This window comes from Artibeus jamaicensis, unplaced genomic scaffold (genome assembly GCF_021234435.1).
Source record: "Artibeus jamaicensis isolate MK-2021 breed Jamaican fruit bat unplaced genomic scaffold, CSHL_Jam_final contig_867, whole genome shotgun sequence".
Taxonomy (NCBI): Eukaryota; Metazoa; Chordata; class Mammalia; order Chiroptera; family Phyllostomidae; genus Artibeus; species Artibeus jamaicensis.
This window is the reverse complement of record NW_026521995.1, coordinates 3,711,150-3,734,733: the sequence shown is the minus strand read 5'-3', so window position 1 is coordinate 3,734,733 and position 23,584 is coordinate 3,711,150. Positions and strand designations below refer to the sequence as shown.

At 38.6% G+C, this 23,584-nt stretch overlaps 1 pseudogene; it reads right to left on the bottom strand.

Moving 5' to 3' along the window:
• Positions 1-229: 229 nt before the first annotated feature.
• Positions 230-18,219, bottom strand: LOC119063921 (farnesyl pyrophosphate synthase-like; annotated as a pseudogene).
• Positions 18,220-23,584: the final 5,365 nt, after the last annotated feature.

Below are 23,584 nucleotides of genomic sequence, written 5' to 3'. Positions count from 1 at the left end.
TACATGGCGGGAATGAAGCAGATCACAAGGTGATTATCTAGTAATTTCTAGAACATTCTTGACAAGTTGGTGAGGCAGAACAGACATAGCCATCACACTGGTTTTTGTGTCTCTCTGGTCAAACTGACCATGATCAAAACAAAAACAAGAGTGTCCTGACTTTTTTATTTTTGAGGATTTTTTAATAATTTATTGAGAGCCTGTCCTCCCTGCCCTGGCAGACTCTAGGTCACTTCTGCTTGTAGATCCTGTGTGGTAGCGTCAGGAAGATGACTGGAGGCAGGGGCAAAGAGTATTGCTCGTTGAGAGACTGTAATTGTCTTCCTCATACTGCCGGAACACAGCCTGCAGATTCAGCTCCTTATAGAGCACCTTCACTCAGGCCCTTCTCTTGGCCTCTTTCTGCCCATAGTTCTCTTGTAGGATCTGGTGCTGTTCCAGAGAGGCTTGTTGCAGACAATGAATCACCAGCCAGCTGCATTTATTGTCCTGGATGTCAGTGTCAATCTTGCCTATCACACTGGAGTCCCCAAAGAGGGCAAAGCAATCATTCTGAACCTGAAAGAGCTCTCCCATCTCCAGGAGGATCTTCCTGGCTTTGGCATGTTCCTTCTCCTCCTCACTCCCTGCCATATACATGGCAGCAGCTACAGGAAGGTGGAAGTAGTTGAAAGCTGTTTTCCACTTGCCAATAGATTTGTACTTCCTTTCAGTGAATCTGCCATAATCCGCCTTGCTCTATGGGGCTGTGCTAAAGTCTGGGTCTGTCCAATCTCAGTCTGCTAGAAACTGCAGGAAAAGCTTGATCAGATTCAGATAACATGGCTGCTACCAGCACTAGAGCTTCTGCAGTCAGTAGATACATGCTTCCAGAAGCATAACACCATTGATGGTATCCAGCCTATGCCTGGCTTCTGATACCAGCAGATCTGCCCCCATTGGGTGAGGGATGAATCCATTAATGTCGTCTGACACCAGCAGGAAAGCTTGGAGCAGTTCTACATGCCAGCCCCCAGTCATAGCCAGCTGAGCCTATCAGTGTCCTGCTTTCTTGGTTCCACCAGCTTCTGGAATGTAAAACTCCACTGGTATTTGCCTCCAATAACATTATACTTTAGGACCTCCTTGAGACAGGCAGTAGCATCTCCAGTATCTGGGTGCCCCACGTCATCCTCAGTCAGCAGTTTGACGGTCTGGGAGAAATGCTGGATGAAAATTCTGCTTTTGGGGGGTCATAAACATCCAATTTCTGGTCTCCACTGACTTTGAGGGAGGAGTAAAGTACTCTGTTTTGGATGTCAGTTCTTGTGTTCTGACTTTTGTAATGCCTGATAATTTAGTGTACTGGTAAGTATTTAGGTTCCACACCATATCAAGTCAGCACACTATTAGCAAACTTTTCTTAAGTCTTAAATATGGGAAAAAAAGTATAATGAAAATGCAAGACAAATTTTGCTCACAAATAAACTGATGGTGTATAAGTGTTGGGGGGAATATGAATGGGGAGTAGAGAAAAATCTGTTTCTGAAAGTTCTTGTTCTTTGAATGATTTAGTTTAGCTTTTTGTACTGGTCAAATTTACAAAAAATTATTGAGCTCCATTTTACTTTGCCTGAGGACTCATGGCTTTAGTCTGATATTGCCCAGCCATTTAGATAAAACTTAAACATGGTCTGAAGTAGAAATTTTTTTTCTATAAGGCCCATGCTTCGTTTTTGTCTCTGCTTCCACCCAATCCCATATAACATAACCAAAGAGTTGTGTGAAAATATTGAAATGCTTTTTTTTTTGTTCTCAGACATGTAAGCCTCACATATCATATATTATTTCAAGATCCTACCCATTTGGGATTTAATAAAAGAAGAGTCAGACTCACTTGTTACAGGCCGTGACCTAAGCTTTAAATTCTTAATCAGATAGCTCTCCTATCACTAAATTGTGTTAACTATTGATGCAGAAATTAATTATTCAGCATTTGAAAATTCTCAATTAACAATGAAAGGAGGATCTCATCAATTAACAACTGTTTGGGGTTTATTGATTTAATTCCATTAATCTATTCAGGAATGGCTATTATTTAATTTCTTCTCTACAAAAAAGAGAAGTACAGGATGGGGCAAAGGTGGGTTTATAGTTGTTCATATAGAAAATAATACAAAAAATAATAAATACTAATACATGAATAAACTCCATGTTTTACATACTCACATCTGTAAGCCTACTTCTGTCACTCACCCTCTATACATGTATTTATTTTATCTGAAATTCTTCTGTCTCAGTCCTCTCTCAGCATACAATAAGGCCCTTACTTTGTGCCAACTTGAGTACAGAGGACTACAAAGTCACCCTGCTCCTACTCCCTGTTGCAAAGGAGGAGGCACTATTGGACCAGGAGTCCATACACCTGGTGACAACAGCTTTTCTCTGTGCAAGCAGCCTCGACCTCTTGACTAGGTTCAGAAAATTTTCATTCTAGTTATAGCTCTGATTCCAACTAAGTGTGCTTACTTGTGTATTTATTGTCTTTCCCATAATGTAACAAATATTCTAAAACCCATTATACAAAACAAAAGTTAGAACCTTGACAAATAACCCCAATCTTAACCATATGGCTTCCTCCCCATCTCATATAACCTTCCCTGACCTCACATAACCCTCTCCTGACCTCCCATAACTCTGACTTTCCCTAACCTCATTTAACCCTTCACTTGAATCTTGTGTTTATACTTTCTTTTTTTCTCCCTTTTAATATAGATTTATTTCATTTGTGTTTTTTGGAAAATTTTTCTGTTTTGTTGTTTTTCTACCTCCAGACTTACCTTTTGTGTGCTAGTGAAATGTGATTGTTTAAACCAGTTTGAGTTAGGTTTTTCTGGAACTTGTAACATAAAGACTCATAACTGCTTCAATGACCAGACGTAACTGGAAATGAAGGACATGGTCTCCTTTCACATTTGTTTACATGAGCCGAGAGTATTTACAGACGTCCTGCAGCGACGTTCTTACGCATCCATGCTTTGCTATATATAATGGAAAGGAATTCTCAGATATAATGTTTTTCAGATACGATGGAAGGGAATTCTCTTGCCATCTCCTAGACAGTGATTTAACTAGAGTGTCTCAGTGTTAACCTTGTCTTAATTTATGGACTTTCCTCACTATTCCTAATTTAAGGGTTAGATTTAAAGACAGTAGGAGTGAAAGGAAGCCAGCTAACTCTCTTACTGCACTGAAACTTGCCCCCTGCTTTTTCATTTTATATTCAGCAAATGTGGGAAACAGCATAAAATTTCTTTCTTTTTTCCCACAAAAGAGATTTTTTTGTTTTGTTTTGAAGATACAGCTTAGCTATTTATGTCAAGAAGGACAATTATATTCTTCTATGATAGATTCACTGATGTCACAATATAAAGCTACCTTAGTGTAGCGGTTTTTATGAGGTCTGTCCAGAAAAAGTCCAGCCATTGTTAATATAATAAGAATGGTTTGTATGATATCAGTGTAACCTGGAAGCCAAGGAGAATGGACTGGAATGGGCATTTGTGACCAATGACAACTTCACTGTACTAGTCGGTGCAGGCAGTAGACACCGTTGAGTGAGCATGTGTACTGTGTGGCCATCTCATTCAAAATGACTGAGTAGAGCAACGAATCTGCATCAGATTTTGCATTAAGCTTGAACATTCTTCCATGGAAACAATTTGGATGATTTAGAAGACTGCAGCTATGGGCAACTAGTGACTGGCAACTTCATCACAATAATATACCCACTCATGTATCATGTCTTGTGTGAGTTTTTTGGTGAAACATCAAATCACCGAGGTGATTTTACCCTCCCACACTCCAGATTTGGTGCCTTGCAACTTTTGGCTTTCCCAAAAACTAAAATCACCTTAGAAAAGGAAGAGATTTCAGATTATCAATGAGATTCAGGAAAATATGATGGGGCAGCTGATGGCAATTGGGAGAACTGTGTGAGGTCCCAAGGTGCCTACTTTGGAGGGGACAGAGGCATCATTGTCCTGTGTACAGTGTTTCTTGCATCTTGTATCTTCATCAGTAAATGTCTACTTTTCATATTACATGGCTGGATATCTTCTCGACAGACCTTGTATATTTTTACCAAAAGCAAGCTATTTAATTCTCTATTTATTCAACAAACACTTACTGAATACCCACCATGTGACAGTGATTTAAAATGTACCTGAGATTTGTTTTTATCAGGTGTGGTAAGATACACAGACATGAAAATAATTGTCATGAAGGAAGATGTTCATACAGATCCCTAGAGGCAGGAGGTACAGTACAGCACACCATGCAGGGCCACACAGGGAAGCACCCAGGCTGGGAAAACATGGGCAGTAGCTTTTATGGTGGTTTCTGTGGAAAGAACTAATGAGGTCGGGTAAGCAAACTTTGGATTGGCTAGTTCAAGTAATTTCAGCAGGCTCTGGGATATATGGGCTACCTCTAGTTGTCCGTTACCTGGTTCCAGAGTAATTAGGGCAGGGGAATAATGGTATGGAGTATTGAGAGCCTTGTGAGAACCTAATAAAGGGTGTATGGCTTATGGATTGGTTAGTGTGCATACAAAAGGTGTGTCTGCAGATGAGTCCTTTACTATCTCTAGGAATTGACTGGTTCTTGGAAGGACAGTTGCTCCAAGGTCAGGGAGATCCTAGATGTCAAAATCTTAGAATAAAAAGACACAATATAGACAGGTACTATGTTAGATGGTGAAAATGAGTAATATATAGTCCCTGCCTTGAAGGAGCTCACAGTCTGGAAGGGAAACAAGTACAGACATGTTGATAGAACAATGCAGCAAGTGCAGTGATGGAGATGTACACTGGGTATCAATATTAAAGATAGTCATCTAGCTCATATAGAAGATATTGGAAAAATATAAAGCAATTTCTTGAAGAAATGCTGTAAAACTGAATGTCAAAATAGGTGTTATCTAGATAAGAAAGGTAATAGAGAAAAACTCCTGCTGAGAGCAGAGCCTGAACTTAAAAAAAAAAAAGGAAGCAAACGACATGGCTTATATGGTGAACTACAAAAATGTAGTGTTGGAATTTAAGATCTTAGGCAGTGAGCAGAAGGATTGGAGGGTCAAGTGGTAGGCAGAGATGAAGTCAAAAAGGGCTTTGTGTTTCTCGAGGCTTTGATTCTGGTTAGTAAGACCAGAGTCACACTGAACTGTGTTCTGAGAAATGCTTAGGTACTGTGAAGTGGTAATAGTGGGTTTTTTTAAGGAAGAGTTTGTTCAGGACTGTTACAGCAGGGGAGGGATTGAATTCAACTCCCAGGTAACATGGTGTGTTTTCTTTTTCAGCTTTATTGAGATGTTATTGACAAATACAATGATAACATATTTAATGCGTATGATGTGATGATTGAATATGTACATAATTGTAAAAAGATTTCTCTCATCCAGTTAATTAACATATCCATCACCTCACTAAATTTTCTCCTTCCTTTTTTTGGTGAAAACATTTAAGTTCTACTTACCTAGCATATTTCAATTATACAATACAGTGTTATTAACTACAGCCACCATGTTACGCATTAGACCCTGAGACTTCACTCATCTTAGAGCTGAAAGTTTGTACTTTCAGGCTTTTTACCAGCCTCTCCCTATATACTCTTCCCCCAGCCCCTGCCTACCAGTTTTTCACCCTATGTTCCTCTGAGTTTGATTTTTTTCAGGTAATGATATTTTAACTCATCCCCTCCTCCCACTAAAAAATAAAAGTTTAAGCTGGTCAAATGTATTTGAAAATCTCTGAATATTCCACTCTTCTCAGAAATTCCTAAAGCACATTGGCATATAAAAGGTTCTGAAAGTTGAAAACAAATTAAAAAAATAACTTTGCTTTGTTTATCTCAGTGACTCCTAGACTTATTTGACACAAAACCTCTTTTTTCCCCCTTACAACCCAGCACACATCTTGAGAAATGCTGCCAGCAAGTGGTGGTGCCCCACTGAACCATCTGAGATTAGGGAAGGACATCATTAACTTTGAATCTTATAGATTGCTTTATAGATTATTCCAGCTCTTAGATCTAGCAAAAGTGATAGGAATGAAGAGGCACAGATAAATTTAAGAATTATTTAGGAGCTAAAGCAGTGTTTTATAGATTAAACAGAGGTAGTAAAGCCAGATTATGGGAAAGATTATGACATATTGGGTTTGAGGAGTCTGTCTGACCTTAGAGATATATACCGGGCAGTTAGGGTAGAACTTCTGTGTAAGGGATATGTTTGAAACAGTAAGATTATATTTGATTTCGCCAGGCAAGTTTGTTGAGCAAGAACAGCATCGGACAAAGTACAGACCCCAGGGAAGAAAACTTCTCTCCTAAGCAAGAGAAGAAAAAAGAGTCAAGAACATAACAAGCAAGAAATGGTCAATGAAGTAGGAGGGGGATCTCAAAGGTATTGGTGTCATATAATGCAAGAGAATGGGAAGTTGAAACAAGGATTGATCAACAAATACCCATGTAACAGCAGGTTTGGAAGGCTGGTAATGACTCACAGGCCCAATGTTCAATTTTCAGTTTTGTAAGCCCATTGGCACCAAGTTGGTAGAGGAAATGAGCCCTAGTGAATAGTTGCACCACTGAAAGTGGAATACATTACTAATACAGGCTCCTTAACTCTGGTTCTTAGAAGCTAGTTATTCAATATTTACTGGGTCACCACTGGAATAATGACTGGAAAAAGCTCTTTGGATTTCTCAGATAGGAAGTCATTCCAGAGGGCATTCTCATGAGTGGTGGAAGCCAGATTGTGGAGGGTTAAGGAGTGGGAGGCATAAAAATGGAAAGGCTTTAATGAGAAAGGAAGATATAAATTATATTATAGTCAGAAGATAATATGAACTTTGGGAAAGAAGAAACAAGCATATTTATAGCTCAGAGAGATACTTCCAATAGAGAGAGAAAGCAAGGCTGAAGGTGCAAGATGCTGCAAAGTGAAGTTCTCAGGAGAGGAAGGGAAGGTGGGATTTGAGGCTCCGGTGCCGGCGTCTAGGAATATGAGGAAACATGGTTTGTCGTTCAAGACTGGAAGAAAGATAGAATCTTTAAAAATGAACAAATATTTGCCATTCAACCTGTGTTTAAACTTGTGGAACTTCACATTTGTTTCTAAGTAACCTGGGCTGCTTCTGGCTTTGGAAGCTAACAGTTGCTGCCACTTGTTTTTCTTTTGGGCAAAAGTCTGGATTTTTCCCTTAGTCAGTCACATATGACACCATTAAAAATACTTGTATTTCTAAAGAAATTAAGTGAGATATAACACATGTGAAAAAGAATATAAGTATTGAAATATTTAGGTCTATACTCCAATGAATTCCAATTGTGGGTGATTTAGCTGTCCTAGATTCCAGATTTGGATGGGCGATGAACAAATCCTGTATTTATTTTGTTGCCCCCCCATTTATACTGCTTCTCCTGACATTTCCAGGCCCAGATTCAGGCTGCTGTAACTGCTTATGTTAGTCAATTTTGGACCAAAGTTCCTCTCACTAAAGAATATGAAGTCAAGATCATGGATGTCATCTTGCTCTTATTGCCATTTCTAATCCTGATAAGGAAAACAAATAATTGAGACTGGAGGGAAAAATTTGTATGTGCATTTTCTGAGCCAGGAGTGTGTCTTACTCATCTTTATATCCTCATTATCCATTTAATAAATATTTATTAAGAGTACAGTATTTTCTGGGCAAATTGCCAGAGGCTGACGATGAGGAGATAAACACAGAGCTTTTAGTATAATGGGAGAGACATATATTAAGTAGCCACACAAATAAATATATATAATTACAAAAGGTTGTACATGCTCTGAAAGAAGAATGATGACTTACGTAAAACATTTTAAAAAAAGGATAAGATGACTGAATTTCTGAATAAGAGGGCCTCTCTCGGAGCATTCTGAGTAGGAGTTCAATAGGGAAAGAGCCTTCTAGGAAGAAGGAACAGCCACTGAGAAGGACTTGAGACAGGAAAGCTTTGTAATCTTTAGGAAATAAAAGTAGTATGAGACGATCTTAGAAAAAAAAGGCTTGAAGAGGTAGACTCTCTCAAAAGTTTTAGATTTTACTCTAGGTGCAACTATAAACCAATGAGAGGTTTAAGGCAAGGAAATTACATAACCTAGATTATGTTTTTAAAAGATTACTCTGGCTGTTAAGTGCAGAAGGAATGGAGAGGAACAGGGAATTTGAGGAGTCCACTTTGGAGGCGAGATTAGTTGATCAGATGAAAAGGTAATGGTGACTTAGACTAAATAATTTGCCTTGAAGAGTGAGAATAGGGCACTATCTGTATTAGATTTTCAGAGGAACTCTCTACTATTGCATTGCATTTGTTCATTACTTTACTGTATGTCTTATATAAAAAATAAAAATAAAGGCACAAAAATTGGAAAATAGGAATCTAAAATTTTTTCATTTTTGCAGATGACACACCTTAGAGACACCAAAAAAACCTGCAGAAGAATTAGAAATAATATGAGAGTTTATTAAGGCATCTAATCATAATACTTTATTTTAAAGTGAATAGAGGAGGAATTGAGTACAGGAGACAGGTGGTAGCTAGAAAGCGGGAGAGTATCGGTTAAAAAGATAAAAAAGGGAAAGGGAGAAAAAGAGAAAAAAGAAAAGGAAAGGAAGGAAGGAAAGAGGCAAGACAAAAACTGTTGTACTCCAAGTACCTGAAATAGAAGGACATAACAATTGTTGGAAGGGGCAAACATTCATAAGTGCCATTGATATAATGGCACTAATGATCAGCAGTTCCTGATCTAGGTGTGATTTGGAGGTGGCTCATCAAAGTGGAAAAGGGAACATAATCAAAGAGGAGACATTCAAGTTGTTGAATAACTGGTTGTTGGGTCACCTAAGCTTGAGTCGAAATGACTGAAGATGGAGACAGGAGCTGAGGTAGAGGAAGCCTGAACCATCCAGTGGACATGAATGAGGAGCAGTAGATGATTGCTGGGCAGGGGAGAAGGCAGGTATAAGCAGACAGTTAATTCTCTAAGGAGCAGGAGTTTTACAAAAAGGAGAGGGAATAATGTGCTGGGAAGGGGGTGTTTAGGAGAGTCCTCTGTTGGAGAGGACTGCAGGACACAGTATCCCTATGGGACATTTATGGCAAGAAATTGAGATGGTTATTTGGAGATGATAAGAGTTTGTTCATTTTAGATCAAAATTTTGAAGAGTGCCTGCCAAGTGTCAGTGCATAGTACTTGCTCAATACATATTTACTGATCGAATTAATAAATCAACCAGTTAATGAGGAATGGGGTAGAGAAACCTGTACCATCTCTATCCTATAATCAACCTGATTTGCACGTTACTATTAAATGGGCTGTTTGATTCAGACTTCTTCAGCTCTGCTTCCTTTATTTTAAAACTCCATTCAGACATCATGAAGACCCTTAGCTCTCAGTTGGAGAGATACTTTTTTTAAAGAATTCTTTGTTTCTACATACAGGGGGGTTGTAGTCAAAGAGGATAAATTTCCTCTACATTATCTTGTAATTATTATTCTCAGAATGGGGTTCAATCTGATTCTTATATTTCTGCAAAACTGAAAGTATCAAATGCCTTTAACAAGTTCCTACTTATCTACTTATTTTTAATTTTCTCTACTGACACCCTTAAACACTTTTAATTATTTATATTTATTTATTTATTTATTTAAATATATTTATTGATTATGCCATTACAGTTGTCCTATTTCCCCCCTTCATTCCCCTCCACCCTGCACACCCCTCCCCCACCATTGCTCCCTTTTATGTCCATGTGTCTCAAGTTCTTTAGATTCTATATTTCCCCTACTATTCTTGCCCTCCCCCCTATTTTCTACCTACTGTCTATGCTGCTTATTCTCTGTACCTTCTCCCCTTTTCTCCTCCTCTCACTCTCCTATTGCTAACCCTCCAGGTGATCTTCATTTCTATGCTTTCGCTCCTGATCTAGCTGCCCTCTTAGTTTGCTTTTGTTTTAGGTGTGGTTCTTAGTAACTGTGAGTTTGCTGTCCTTTCACTGTTCATCTTTTTTATCTTCTTTTTCTTAGATAAGTCCCTTTAACATTTCATATAATAAGAGCTTGGTGATGATGAACTCCTTGAATTTGATCTTATCTGAGAAGCCCTTCCATTCTAAATGAAAGCTTTGCTGGATAGAGCACTTTTGGATGTAGGTCTTTGAATTTCATGAGTTGTAATACTTCTTTTCAGCCCCTTCTTGCCTGTAAGGTCTCTTTTGAGAAATCCGCTGACAGTCTGATGGGAACTCCTTTGTAGGTGACTGTCCCCTTAGCTCTTGCTGCTTCTAGGATTCTCTCCTTCATTTTAATTTTGGCTAATGCAATCATGATGTGCCGTGGTATGTTCCCTCTTGGATCCAACTTCTTTGGGACTCTCTGAGTTTCCTGGATTTCCTGGAAGTCTATTTCCTTTGCCAGATTGGAGAAGTTCTCCTTTATTATTTGTTCAAATAAGCTTTCCACTTGTGGGTGTTCCTCTTCCCCTTCTGGTACCCCTATAATTCGGATGTTGGAATGTTTAAAGATGTCCTGGAGGTTCCTAAGCCTCTCCTCATTTTTTTGAATTCTTGCTTCTTCACTCTTTTCTGTTTGGCCATCATTTGCTTTCTTCTGGTCCACTCCATTGATTTGAGTCCCAGTTTCCTTTTCATCGCTATTGGTTTCCTGTGAAATTCCATTCGTTTCAATTAGTTTCACCTTCATTTGTTCCTCTAATTTGTGGCTATAATCAACCAGCTCTGTGAGAATCCTGATCACCAGTGTTTTAAACTGTGTGTCTGAGAGTTTTGCTATTTCTTCATTGCTTAGATTTATAGGCTCTGGGGCTTTGAGAGCTTCTTGAGCCATTTTTGGTCTGTTTGTGCCCATTAAGTATGAGGAGCAGAGCCTTGGACTCCCAGGTTGCTGGGTTGTGATGCTGTATGTGGGGGCGTGGTCAGAGCAGGGAAATGGCGACCCCCTCTGCTGTTTTGTGCTGCTGGGTGAGGAGCAGAGTCTTAGGTGGTTCACCTGGGCAGGGCCACTCAGGTCGATGGGTTATGACGCTGTATGTGGAGGCGGGGTCAAAGCAGGGAAATGGCGGTACCCTCTGCTGCCGCTCCCCGCTGGGGCCTGCTGGGGTCTGTCTAATCTCCCACTCCCTCGCTTGTCTATCTGCACATGAATGTGTGACCACAGTCAACCCGCAGCCCTGCTCCCTCGCTGTTGCTCCACGGTCGGGTCGCTTACTAGGTCCAACCCTGCACCTGGGTTCCGCACACCCGAGTCCATCTGACCGAGTTTTCCTGTGCAACCCCACTCCGCCAGCTGCTGGTTTCTCCCCTCTTACAGGTCAGGCTGAAGAATTTGTTGTTATCAGACTTCCGAAAAGTTCAATTTTCTGTGTTCTGGCTGTGTTTTCTGTTGCTAATATTTAGTTGTCTCTAAACTTGGTTGTATGAGAAAGCATGGGGTCTCCACCTATGCTTCCATCTTGGCAGAAGTCCCCTGGATTTGATCTTATAAAGAAAACCTATGCATAGGCATTCTGGGCACGTACAGGCCTGTTCTTGCAGCATTCACTGGGCATCTTGCAGCATTCACCTCTTGATTTTCTTATTTGCACAAGGACCCTTGCCTTGCCTGAACTTCAACTTAAACCAAGGTTCTGGTATTTTGAATGGTATTTACCATCACTGTTCCTCGGGTTTATGTCCCCCAGGAATGAGCTGAGATTTTGTCCCTAACCAGATATACCATTAGCAATCAGGACACCACCACAGTTTTGTTGCCATTCTCTGTCCTCTGAGTTAAACCACCCTTGATACCAAAACAAGTCCAGCTCAGTCCTGGGGTTACTATACACAATTCTACATCTCAGTTAGTTTTTCAAAGTTTGTTTCTGCCCATGTAGATTAGCCTGATGCTGAGATCCCAGCATGCTTGGAGTTTGTGCCTGTCCAAGATTCTTGTGCTAAATTTATTCCCTAACCCTGAACTTTCTCTATAAGCTGGCTGAATATTTAGCAGGAGGCTACCCCACTTTCACTTATTTTATTTTCTCATTTTTAGTAAGGATATATAATAACCTTTATACTATTTTAGATGTAATAGTAGCTTTGAAAACACCCTTGGTTTCCTACATCCCAAGTATCTTTAGTTTTCCACAACCATCATTGAAATCTGTGTATGATGGTTTTTAATTCTTATTATTGTTGTTAAGTGTGTCCCTTCTGTGATTAGCAATGTTCATCCAAGCTTAATAGACAGACTGAAGTTCTAGGCTTTGAGTGGCCCCAACAAAGGTGGCTCAATCAAGATTGAAAGAGCCAATGCAAGAGCTAATATATCCAAGGAATGTAGGTCCCTATGGGGAGCACTACAGTTTTATAGTGCCTTTTTGCTTGAGGAGTTGCTGATTCAAATATCTATGAGTTAACTGGGGGCTTTATTGCATTTGCAATGCAATGCTCAGTAAACATTATCATCATTGTGCATTATTGTCATCATCAGCATTATGAGCTGACATTCTTCAGATATAAGCTTACCCTTTTGTGAATATTATACATTAGGAATACATTCTCTGTGAATAAAGTGCTATGGGATGAAATAGAATAACCTTACTGCAGTGAGTGGGTTTTAATTTCTTGTGCACAACTTTGGTTCACAGGATAAGTGAACCAAACAACATGGTAGAAAGTATCTATACTAGAAATGCACTGTGCGAAAGCCTACTAAGAGCTAGAAATTGGAATGATGTTGTGCTCCTCCGCATACCCTCTCACTTCAGACGTGGAACAAGAATTCAATTATCACACAAGGGCACTTTTGCACAATGCACACATTCTGTCCAAGAACTTGCCTTGATTGAGGAGGAATAAAGAGAAACAAACCTGGATATATTTATTGGAGCTAAACTTATGGAGTGCTGCTCAGTGCTAGGCACAGTGACAGGCATGTTACACACAAGAACACATTTATTCCTTTCAAAAACCCAGTGTTATAGGAGCTCTTATTGTCTTTTGTATAGATGAGGAAACTGAAGCTTAGAAAAAATAACACATCATATATTATGAGCTACTAAGCAGCAGACCTGAGCTTTGAAATATTTCTTCCAGAATAAAAAATAAAAGAAAAAATGAACATCATCTAGAAGAGTCAGAGAAATCTCTGAAAATGACCCGTTACAGGACTCAAAGAAAATTTCGGAAAACTGCTTCTTCAACAGGCTGCAAGAAGACATGGCCCCAATGAACTGGGAAGAGAAGCCATAAAGATACTTAAGGTAAAAGTTTAACAGAATACAAGGAAAATATGAAAAATAAAAGGAACCAGAATAAATCATCCAAGTTCTTATTTTTATTTGCATCTATTTCTAGACTGTGAACCTCCCATTGTTCTACCTGTCTTAGTGTTAGTACCATACCCTTGGTTGTAACTTTGTAAGACATTAATATGTGATAGGGCAATACTGTCTTCATTTTCTTTAATATGCATTTATGAGTTTAAAGTCTTTCTCAGAAAAATGCAATAAAAAGGAACTTTCCCATTATGGTGAAGGGTACCTAGGAAAAACCTCCTGTAAATGTCATATTTAATGGCACACTATTGAAAACATGTCCTTTAAACTTAGGAACAAGACAAGGATGCTAGCTATCACTGTTTCTATTCAATATTGTTTGAGAGGTCCTACCCAGTAAGATAAAAATAGAACTAAAAATATATAAAGATTTGAGAAGAAAAACAAAACTGGCATCAGACGACATGATTGAAAGCATAAGAATTTGGAGGGAATCTGCAGATTAACTATTAGAACTGATATAAATGCTCACCAATCTTCCTGAGTACAAGATCAACTATCAAAATAAATTACATTTGTATATAATTAGGAAACGTAAATTTTTAAAAGCTTCATTTACAATAGCAATATAAACTATAAAATACCCTTAGGGCTTGAGGAGTCAAATAATAACAACCTAACCCCTCCCTACATCTGGGCTTGGAAACAATTGGAAGATAGATGGGGAAGTCAAGGAGAGGGCCTTCAAAACATCACCATAGATCTAATCAAAGCCAGGGGTTGAGACTTGGGAACATCTAGAGAAAGAGATTTCAAGTAGAGGGAATATAAAGTGCCAAGATTCCTGAGTAGGAGCATGCCTGGTGAGCTAAAGCAGCATGGTAGTAAGGAAGCTGGTGTGTCAAGAGCTGGGTGAAGGAGGAATGAAATGGTTAAAGTTAGGGAGGCCAGTTCAGGGGCTATGTTTGGATGGTAGACCTGGAAATAGTAAGAAGTTTTGTCTAACATTAAACAATGGTTCATAAAAATAATTAAATTGGTGTAAATACTAAAAAAAGAAAAGAGTTAAAATGCTAAAAATGAATGTAGTAATAGGACATAATATGGCAAAGAATGAATAGCCCAAGACATAATGTCTTACATGTGATGGGAAAACAAAAGACCTTAATAATTAGTGTCTACTCTGTTTGCCTCTGTGAACTGATTGATATTCATTCACAAACTTCAAAATAAATTCTGGTCATGTATGTTGACTTAAAAATCTATTGACATACAGCAAGAAAGGAGAGACTTCACAATGGATTGAATTCACTTACTGGTCCAAAAGAGTAACACTTCATTCTGGGAGTCAGAACAACTCCAAATACTTATGAGTTAGAAAATACAAATAGCATATTTTAATCTAGATAATATAAATCAAAATTTCCATCTAGTTTTTATTGTTGCCATTTAAAAATATTCCCAATGGGATATTTTATGTGGAGAGTCTGGGAAATTGAAAAGAATAGGCAAGCCAGTGTTGCCAGGGCCCAAGCAGTGGCGGCAGGTCCTATGGGCAGGACACAACACTGCCCGGGGGAGAGGGCTACAGCAGGAGGCGGGAAGAAAGAAGGAAGAAAAATGAGAGATGTCATGAGATACTACCCAGACCTGGGTATAACCTCTTGGGAAACACCTCTAGGGGCTCCCAGAAATCTTTTCCAGAGACGTTGCTAGAGGATGAAGTTGATACCTTCATACATTTCCCACTCTAAGTATTATTATATTTTAAAAATTAGAGAAAACACCCCTGGAAATAAAGGCCATATTTAGAGCTTGAGAACTGAACAAAGCAAAGGGTTGTTTACCTCTATAGACAACTCAAGGGTGTAAGTCATGTTGATACCATCTGTGCCTGTCTCATAACAAAAGGCCTTCTTCACCCTTAAAAAAGATGAGACATAGTTTGTGCAGAATAATGAGGGTCTATGGGCAGGGAGGGAGCCAAAATTAAATCCCTGTTGGCTCTTCCACTTACTTAGGTGTATGAGCCCCACTGCAAGCTAACCCCTTTGTTCTCAGCTTTTTGTTGTGAATATTACATTAAAAAATATATAGCACCTTGATCAATGCTTTAAAAAATCTTTATTTTAATTACAATAAACTCCTGCAAAAAGAGGTAGCAGCTTGAAGAGTTGCTCTTAAAAAAGTCAAGGGTAGTTCTAAAGCTATATTAGTGAGGAAGTCAAGGGAAATGGAATCAAACAGTTTAAGCCTTGAGAACTTATCTCTTAAATACCCCAGCAAATCTGTTCTCACCATTTTGCATGAAATCAGAATTAGCTATGAACATTGATGTTTCTTTTTATTTTGTTCCATTTGAATGGTGTTTCTGATTTGGTCTACCATCAAAAAGAATGGAGATAAGAATCAAGCTGCCTTTGAAGACAGGAGCACAATGCTGGTGATAAAAGAGGGGACCTGGGCCAAGGTAGGGCCTTGAAGTCCACCTGGTGTTTATGCCAAAACATTTTTCTAGGGAGACTCAGATTTGGACTGCTGCCCTGTGCAGAGTGCTCTTCCACTTCCCTGGCCTGTAAGGAACAACGGAAACGGGTCCTGAATGATTTTTTAAATGTGTTGAAGTGATACTGGAAAGCCCAGATGATAAGCCCAGATGATGGCTGTGGATGCTGGAGAACCAGTTTTTGGGAATGTGCAGGAGGCAGGATGATAGAAAACAGCAGGAACTGTACTTGAATGCTGCCAAGGAACCACCTGTGAGGCCAGTGGTATCCCTGCAGCACCCCGTCGGCCCCCCTTGGTGCCCTACACCCTTACTGCCTGCCTCCTTGGCATTTAATTCATGTCTCTGGTGACTGTGTTGGTCAAGCTTAGGTCATACATCCGCCCGCAACTGCGAACAAGTCTAATAGAAGATCTGGACTTTTCAGCAATGTTTCCCATACAACACTCACAAGATAGGGAATTCCTCACACAGAGGGGTTCCAATGCTGGGCTGTCAAAAACAAAACAAAACAAAAACACAAAATAGCCTCCTGCAAACATCCATGACACACCAGGTTTAAGGTGCAGAATGCAGTTAGTTATTGCTGAACTCAAAATGTGGCAAAAATGCCCATTAAACAGTGCTCGAACTCCGTGGTTTCCAGAAAAAACAACAACTCTAGTTGGAAATGGTGAGCCTGTTCCTCAATTCTGCACTGATGTTCAAGAAGCTGTTGTGCCTTCATGCCAACAGTGACACATGAAGAGCTATTTTGGGCCACTTCCTCTGACAGTGATTTTGTGGATACAAGTCCATGCACACCAGTGCCCCATTGTTGGCTGCTGTTGCTGCATGTGAGGGAACACTCTGTCACATGCCTTGCCAACCAGCCTCTGAACAAATTCCACTCAGATCTTGGTGGGCAATGGTGAGACCCTTGAACGTGGGATTAAGGGAGAATGACATGGAGTCAATGTGCTTGAAGTAATACCATGTGCGTGAGGGAAAAACTAATTAAAAGGCCAAACTAAAAGACCAAAGATATTTTCTTCCATATCTTCACATTCTGTAAAATAGACATGGATGTTTATATTATTTGCAAGAGGGAGAAATCTCTTAGCAAAGCTACCTGGTAAGCACTGACCCCATTTAAATGAACCATTTACAATGCAGAAAATAAGGACACTCTAAATAAATCTGGATTGTTCCAAACAGCATCTATGCATATCTCATATATTAAAATGGGAGAAGAAAAGGAAAATAAAGAAAAGTATGAATCTGAAGAAAGGTAAACTGTTTAAGCTATCTGGCACTTGATACCATGGCGATATAGCCAAGGGTATATATTATACAGGTTCTGTGGGGTTTTCTTCTTTTTTCTTTTCCCAATGAAAGTGCATGTCTGGCAACCTTCCCATGATTTGTGGAATGCATCTAGAGCGCTGTCTCTATGCTGGGTGGTCAGCCGGCTCTCCTAAAGTTTCACTTGGCAGTTCCTTTTTAACAAAATTTAAGTCCCAGAAAGGCCTCTGGACCCTTCATGTGTTTTTCCTTTGCTGTTGCTCACAGCTGACTCATGTCAGTGGTCACTTAAAGTCTGTTTTTCTTGTTGTTTACTGACGTGTTAGAGATGTGTCTTGCAGATGGCAGATTGTTTTAATGTTGGCTTATAACACATCATGTCAATCAGTTTGCACTTCAGATATACTGAGTGCCAATTGAGCTGGAGAAGGGTTAACACTTGGTGTGAGGCGTCTTTATGATATTTGAAGGAAAAAAATAGTTTGGCCTTAACAAAACCTGTGCTTTCAAAAAAGAGGACGTATTTTTTTTAGAACACAGCAGTGGAGAGATAAAACTAGAATAATTCAGTTTAGCTACTTTGGCCTGGGGTTCTTCAACAGATGTGATAACAGAATGTAAATATTGATATCCAGCTGTCAGCCTATTGGCCTTCCTCACAGAGGTTAGAAGAACTTGGCTTCTCTTGCTGAGAGCTGGCTAAGGGCAGACAGGAAATTCAAAAGAGAATATATTTATCAGATTTTTCCTTCTCAGTTTGAAGCTTTAAAAAAGAAAGAACACAGAGGAAATGCAGGGCTTCCTCTCCAATGGGTCTTGTTTGCTGAACTCCCACCTTTTTCATCCGTCACAGGTCCAAGGGACTAAGCAGCTGGCTCCTCTAAGCATGTTTCTAATAGGTCAAATTAGACCTTAATGGCAAATACCCAACCTGACTTAGCCACAAGGCACAGAGCTTGACCTTGAAAGCTTTGGGCTCACCACCAGCCTCCTTGGCTCCCCCTGGGTCCTCTGTGTTTGCCTTCACCCACTCTGGTTTGCCTTCCCATTTACTGCGTGAGTGAGTCTTCCAAAATGCCAGCCCCATTGTGGCCTGTATGTAAAGCTTTCTGAGTGGGGCCTACTGCTTAGTGAAGTCGTTTCATTTGGTTTGCACTCTGACCATATGCGAATAAAGAAAATATTAGGTAATAATGAGCGCTATAATGAAATGAAACAGAACAGAGCGAGAAAATGACTGGGGCTAATTTATATGGTATCAGAGAAAGCCTCACTGAGAAGGTAGTATTTTTACTGAGATATGAATAAAGAAGCAGCCAGCTATGTAAAGATCTGAGAGAAGATAACTCTAAGCAGATGGAATAACAGAAGGCCCTATAGCAGCTATTTGGAGAACACTGGAGCCCAAGGGGAAGGAAAAAGAACTGGAGTCCACCCCATATTGGTGGCACTGGGCGTTACAGAGCCTTGAGTCTGTCTATGGCAAAGGCTTTAGATCTTATTTCATCAGAAATTATAGAATTTTAAGTAGGGGAATTATATGATTTGGTGTACAGTTTCTAAATATCTCCTTGGCTGCTATGTAGAGTATGAATTGTGTATGTGTGTGTGTGTGTGTGTGTGTGGTAGAAAATGGAAGAAATTATCTCAGTGACAAGATTGTCATAGCAGTCCAGGAAAGAGAGGCTGCTGGCTCAGGCTCAGTTGGTAACAGTGGCAGGAGAGACAATGGATGGGTTTAGGATGTGGTTTGAAGGTAGAGCTGACCCACCTTGCTGGTAAATTTGATGTTGGGAATGAGAGACAAGGAGAACAGTACTATGATGGATGAGTTTTTGACTTGAGCAACTGGGGAAATGAAAGTGCTATCTACTAATGTCATGAAACTGGAGAAAGAACAGATCTGTTGAAGAGGACTTGAAGAATTCTTATTTGGCCTTAGGAACTGTGAGATGACTATCAGAAACGAAAGTAAAGATGTTAAGGCAATTAGATGTGCTAGAGTTTATGTCAGAATTTACAGGTCAGGTTGGGACTAGAATGTACTTAAAAAGCAAAATGAAAAAGTTCTTAAAATTTTTTTCTTTTATTGATTCTATTGAGAAAGGAAGGGAGGGAGAAAGGGAGGGGGAGAGTCATCGATGTGAGAGAGAAACATCCATTGAGTTGCCTCTCATATGTGCCCCAACCAGGGACCAAACCCACAACTCAGGCATGTGCCCTGACTGGGAATCAAACCCACAACCTTTTGGTTTGCAGGACAGCCACCAACTAATTGAGCCACACCAGCTAGGGCAAATTAAAAAGTTGTAACAGAAAACTAAGATGACTCTTTCTATAATATTGAGTATTATAAAAAATTTGTGGTATCCAATTTAATTTCAAATCATAAAGCAAAAAGACTGACAGATTTGACTATATAATTTTTATTGAGGTATAATTGACATATAACATTATATTAGCTTTAGGTGTATAACACTGATTTGATATTCATATGTATTGCAAAGTGATCACTACAATGTCTACTTAGCATTCATCACCATACATAGTTACAAAATTTTTTTCTTGTGATAAGAATTTTTAAGATCGATTCTCTTAGTAACTTTAAATTTACAACACAGTATCATTAACCTTAATCACCATGCTGTACATTATACCCCAATGACTTATTTATTTTATACTGCAAGTTTGTACCTTTTGACCCCCGTCCACTCCCTCATGCCACCTCTTGCAACCACCAATCTGTGTTCTATATCCATGAACTTGCTATGTTGTTTGTTGTTAGTTTGGCTTTGTTGTTGTTCTTGTTGTTTATATTCCACATATAAGTGAGATTACATAGCATTTGTTGATCTCTGTCTGATTAATTTCATTAGCATAATATCCTCAAGGTCTACCCATGTTGTCACAAATGCCAAGGTTTGATTTATTTTTATGGATGAACAATATTCCAATTCATATATATACCCACATTCATCAATACACATTTAGATTGTTTCTGTATCTTGACTATTGAAAATAACACCTGCAATGAACCTCAGGGTGCATATATCTTATTGATTTTATTTCTTTCTAATAAATTCCCAGAAATGGAATTGCAGTTCTATTTTTATTGTAGTTCTATTTTTAATTGTTTGAGGAACCTCCATACTGTTTTCTATAGTGGTTGTATTAAATTACATTCCCACCAATTGCACAAAGGTTCCCTTTCCTCCATATCCTCACCAATACTCATTATTTGTTCTTTTAGAAAATAGTCATTCAGGTGTGTGGTGGAATCTCATTGTGGTTTGGATTTGCACTGCTTTGATAATTAGTGATGTTAAGCACCTTTTTATGCCCCTATTGACCACCTGTGTATCCTTCTTAGAAAAATCTCTATTCAGATCCTTTGCCCATTTATAAATAGAATTTTGTTGGTTGGTTGGTATTGAGTTGTGAGTGCTTTATCTATTTTGGATGTTAACCTCTTATCAAACATATGAGTTACAGATATTTTTTGCCATTCAGTCAGTTACCTTTTCATTGTGTTGGTGGTTTCCCTTGCCGTGCAGAAGCTATTTATTTGAAGTAGACCCGCTTCTCTATTTTTGCTTTTGTTGTTTTGTTTTTGGTATTATATCCCAAAAATCATCACCAAGACCAACATCAAGGAGCTTACCATCAGTGTTTTCTTTTAGGAAAACTTTTAATGGTTTCAAGTCTTACATCCAAGATGTTAATCCATTTTGAGTTGATTTTTGTGTATGGTGTAAGATAGTGGTCCAGTTTTTCCAACACTATTTTCTTTAATCCTCATCTGAGGATATGTTTTTATTGGTTTTTAGAGAGAGAAAGAGAGAGGAACATCAATCAGTTGCCTCCCATACGTACCTGACCAAGGATTGAACCCACAACCTAAGTACGTGTCCTGACTGGGAATCAAACCCGCAACCTTTTTTAAAAAAAGATTTTGTTTATTTCATTTTCAGAGAGAAGAGAAGGGAGGGTGAAAAAGCAGGAGAGAAATATTGATGTGAGAGAGAAACATCAGTCGGCTGCCTCTTGTGTGCCCCTAACCAGGGACCTGGCTCACAACCCAGGCATGTGCCCTGATGGGGAATTGAACCAGTGACCTTTTGGTTTACAGGCCAGCACTCAATCCACTGAGCAACCCAGCCAGGGCCCAATACCATTTATTCAAGAGACTTTTTCCCGTATTATGTATTCTTGGCACTTTTGTCCTGCATTAATTGACTTCATATGCATGGGTTTGTTTCTGGGCTCTCAATTCTGTCCCATTGGTCTGTGTGTCTATTTTTGTGCCAGTACCATACTATTTTGATTAATATAGCTTTAGAATATAGCTATAAATCAGGGAGCCTGATGCCTCCAGGTTTGCTCTTGTCTCTCAAGATTGTTTTGGCTATTCGGGGTTATTTGTGGTTCCATACAGACTTTAAGATTGTTCTATTTCTGTGCAAAATGTCATTGAAATTTGATAGGGATTGTATTAAACCTACAGATTGCTTTGGGTAGTATCAAAAATTTTTAAATATACATTCATCCAGTCCCTGAACAGAATATCTTTCCATTTATGTGTGTCTTCAATTTCTGTCATTAATGTCTTACAGTGTTCAGTGTACAAGTCTTTAAGCTGCTGCTTGATTAAATTTATTCCTAGATATTTTATTTTTTTTGTTGCAATTGCAAATAGGATTGCTTTTTAAATTTCTCTTACTGATAGTTTGTTACCAGCGTATAGAAATGAAATGGATTTTGGGGTATTGACATTGTATTCTGCAACTTTATTAAGTTAATTTATTTTAACAGTTTTGGTGGGGTTTTTAGGGTTTTCTGTACAAAATACCATGTCATCTGCAAATAGTGAGAGTTTTAGTTTTTTTCCCAACTTGGATGCCTTTTATTTCTTTTTCTTGACTAATTGATATGACCAGATCTCCCAATATTGTGTTGAATAAAAGTGGTGAAAATGGGCATCTTCGTCTTGTTCCTCATCTTAGCTTTCAACTTTTAATCATTGAGTTAAGATGTTAGCTGTAGGCTTATTATATACAGCCTTTTTAATGTTACAGTATGCTTCCTCTCTACCCATTTTGTCAAATGCTTTTTTCTGCATCTATTTAGATGATTATATGATTTTTATTCTTTATTTTGTTAATGTGGTATAATGTGGTATATTAATGTGTTTGAAGTTGTTAAGCCATACTTGTATCCCTGGAATAAATCCCACCTTTACCATGGTATATGATCCTTTTACTGTATTATTAAATTTAATTAGCTAATATTTTCTTGAGGACTTTTGCACCTGTTTATCAGGGATATTGGCATGTAATTTTTTTTTTACTTGTAGCATGCTTGTCTGTTTGGTATCAAGATAATTCTAGCCTCATAAAATGAATGTAGAAGTATTCTCTCATCTTTTTTTTTTGAATAGTTTGAAAAGAATTTATACTCAATTTTTTTACTGTTTGATAGAATCTACCAGTGGAGCCACCTGATCCTGGACTTTTGTTTGTTAGAAGGTTTTTAATTATTGATTCAATAGCCCAATAGTACTTGGGCTATTCGGATTTTCTGTTTTTTCATGTTTCAGCCTGGATAAGTTGTAGTTTCTAGGAATTTATGCATTTTCTCATAGTTGTCCAATTTGCTGGTCTGTAATTGTTCATAGCTGTCTCTTATGGTCCTTTGTATTTCAGGTTGTATTGGGGTATTACTTGTAACATCTCCACTCTACTTTCTGATTTTACTTATTTGAGTTCTATTTTTTTTCTTGTGGAGTCTAAGGTTTGTCAATTTGTTTTTCTTTTCAAAGAACAAACAAATTGTTTTGATTTTACAGAACAAGCTCTTAGTTTCATTGATGTTTTCTAATGTCTTTTTAATGTCTATTTCATTTATTTCTGTTAAGATGGTTATTTTCTTTCTTCTACCAACTTTTGGCCTTTGTTCTTTCTTTAGTTCCTTAAAGTGTAAAGTTAGGTAGTTATTAGGGATTTTTCTTGTTTCCTTTTTTTAAAGATTTTTTAAATTTGTTTTTAGAGTGAGGGGAAGGAAAGGAGAAAGAGAGGGAGAGAAACATTGATGTGAGGGAGAAACATTGATCAGTTGCCTCTCATATACTCCCTGTCCAGGGACAGAACCTGTAATATGTGCTCTGACCGTGAATCAAACTGGTGACTTTTCACTTTGTGGGACAACACCCAACCAAATAAGCCAAACCAGAAGGGCAGATTTCTCTTGTTTCTTGATGTAGGCATTTATTACTATGAAGTTCCGTCTTAGAACTGCTTTGCTGCATCATATAAATTTTAATAGATTTCCATTATCACTTGTCTCAAGGTATTGTTTGATTTCTCTCTTGACTTTTTTTTAACCCATTAGTTGTTCAGTAGCATGTTGTTTAATTTCCACATTTGGGGATTTTCCAGTTTTCTTCTTGTAATTGA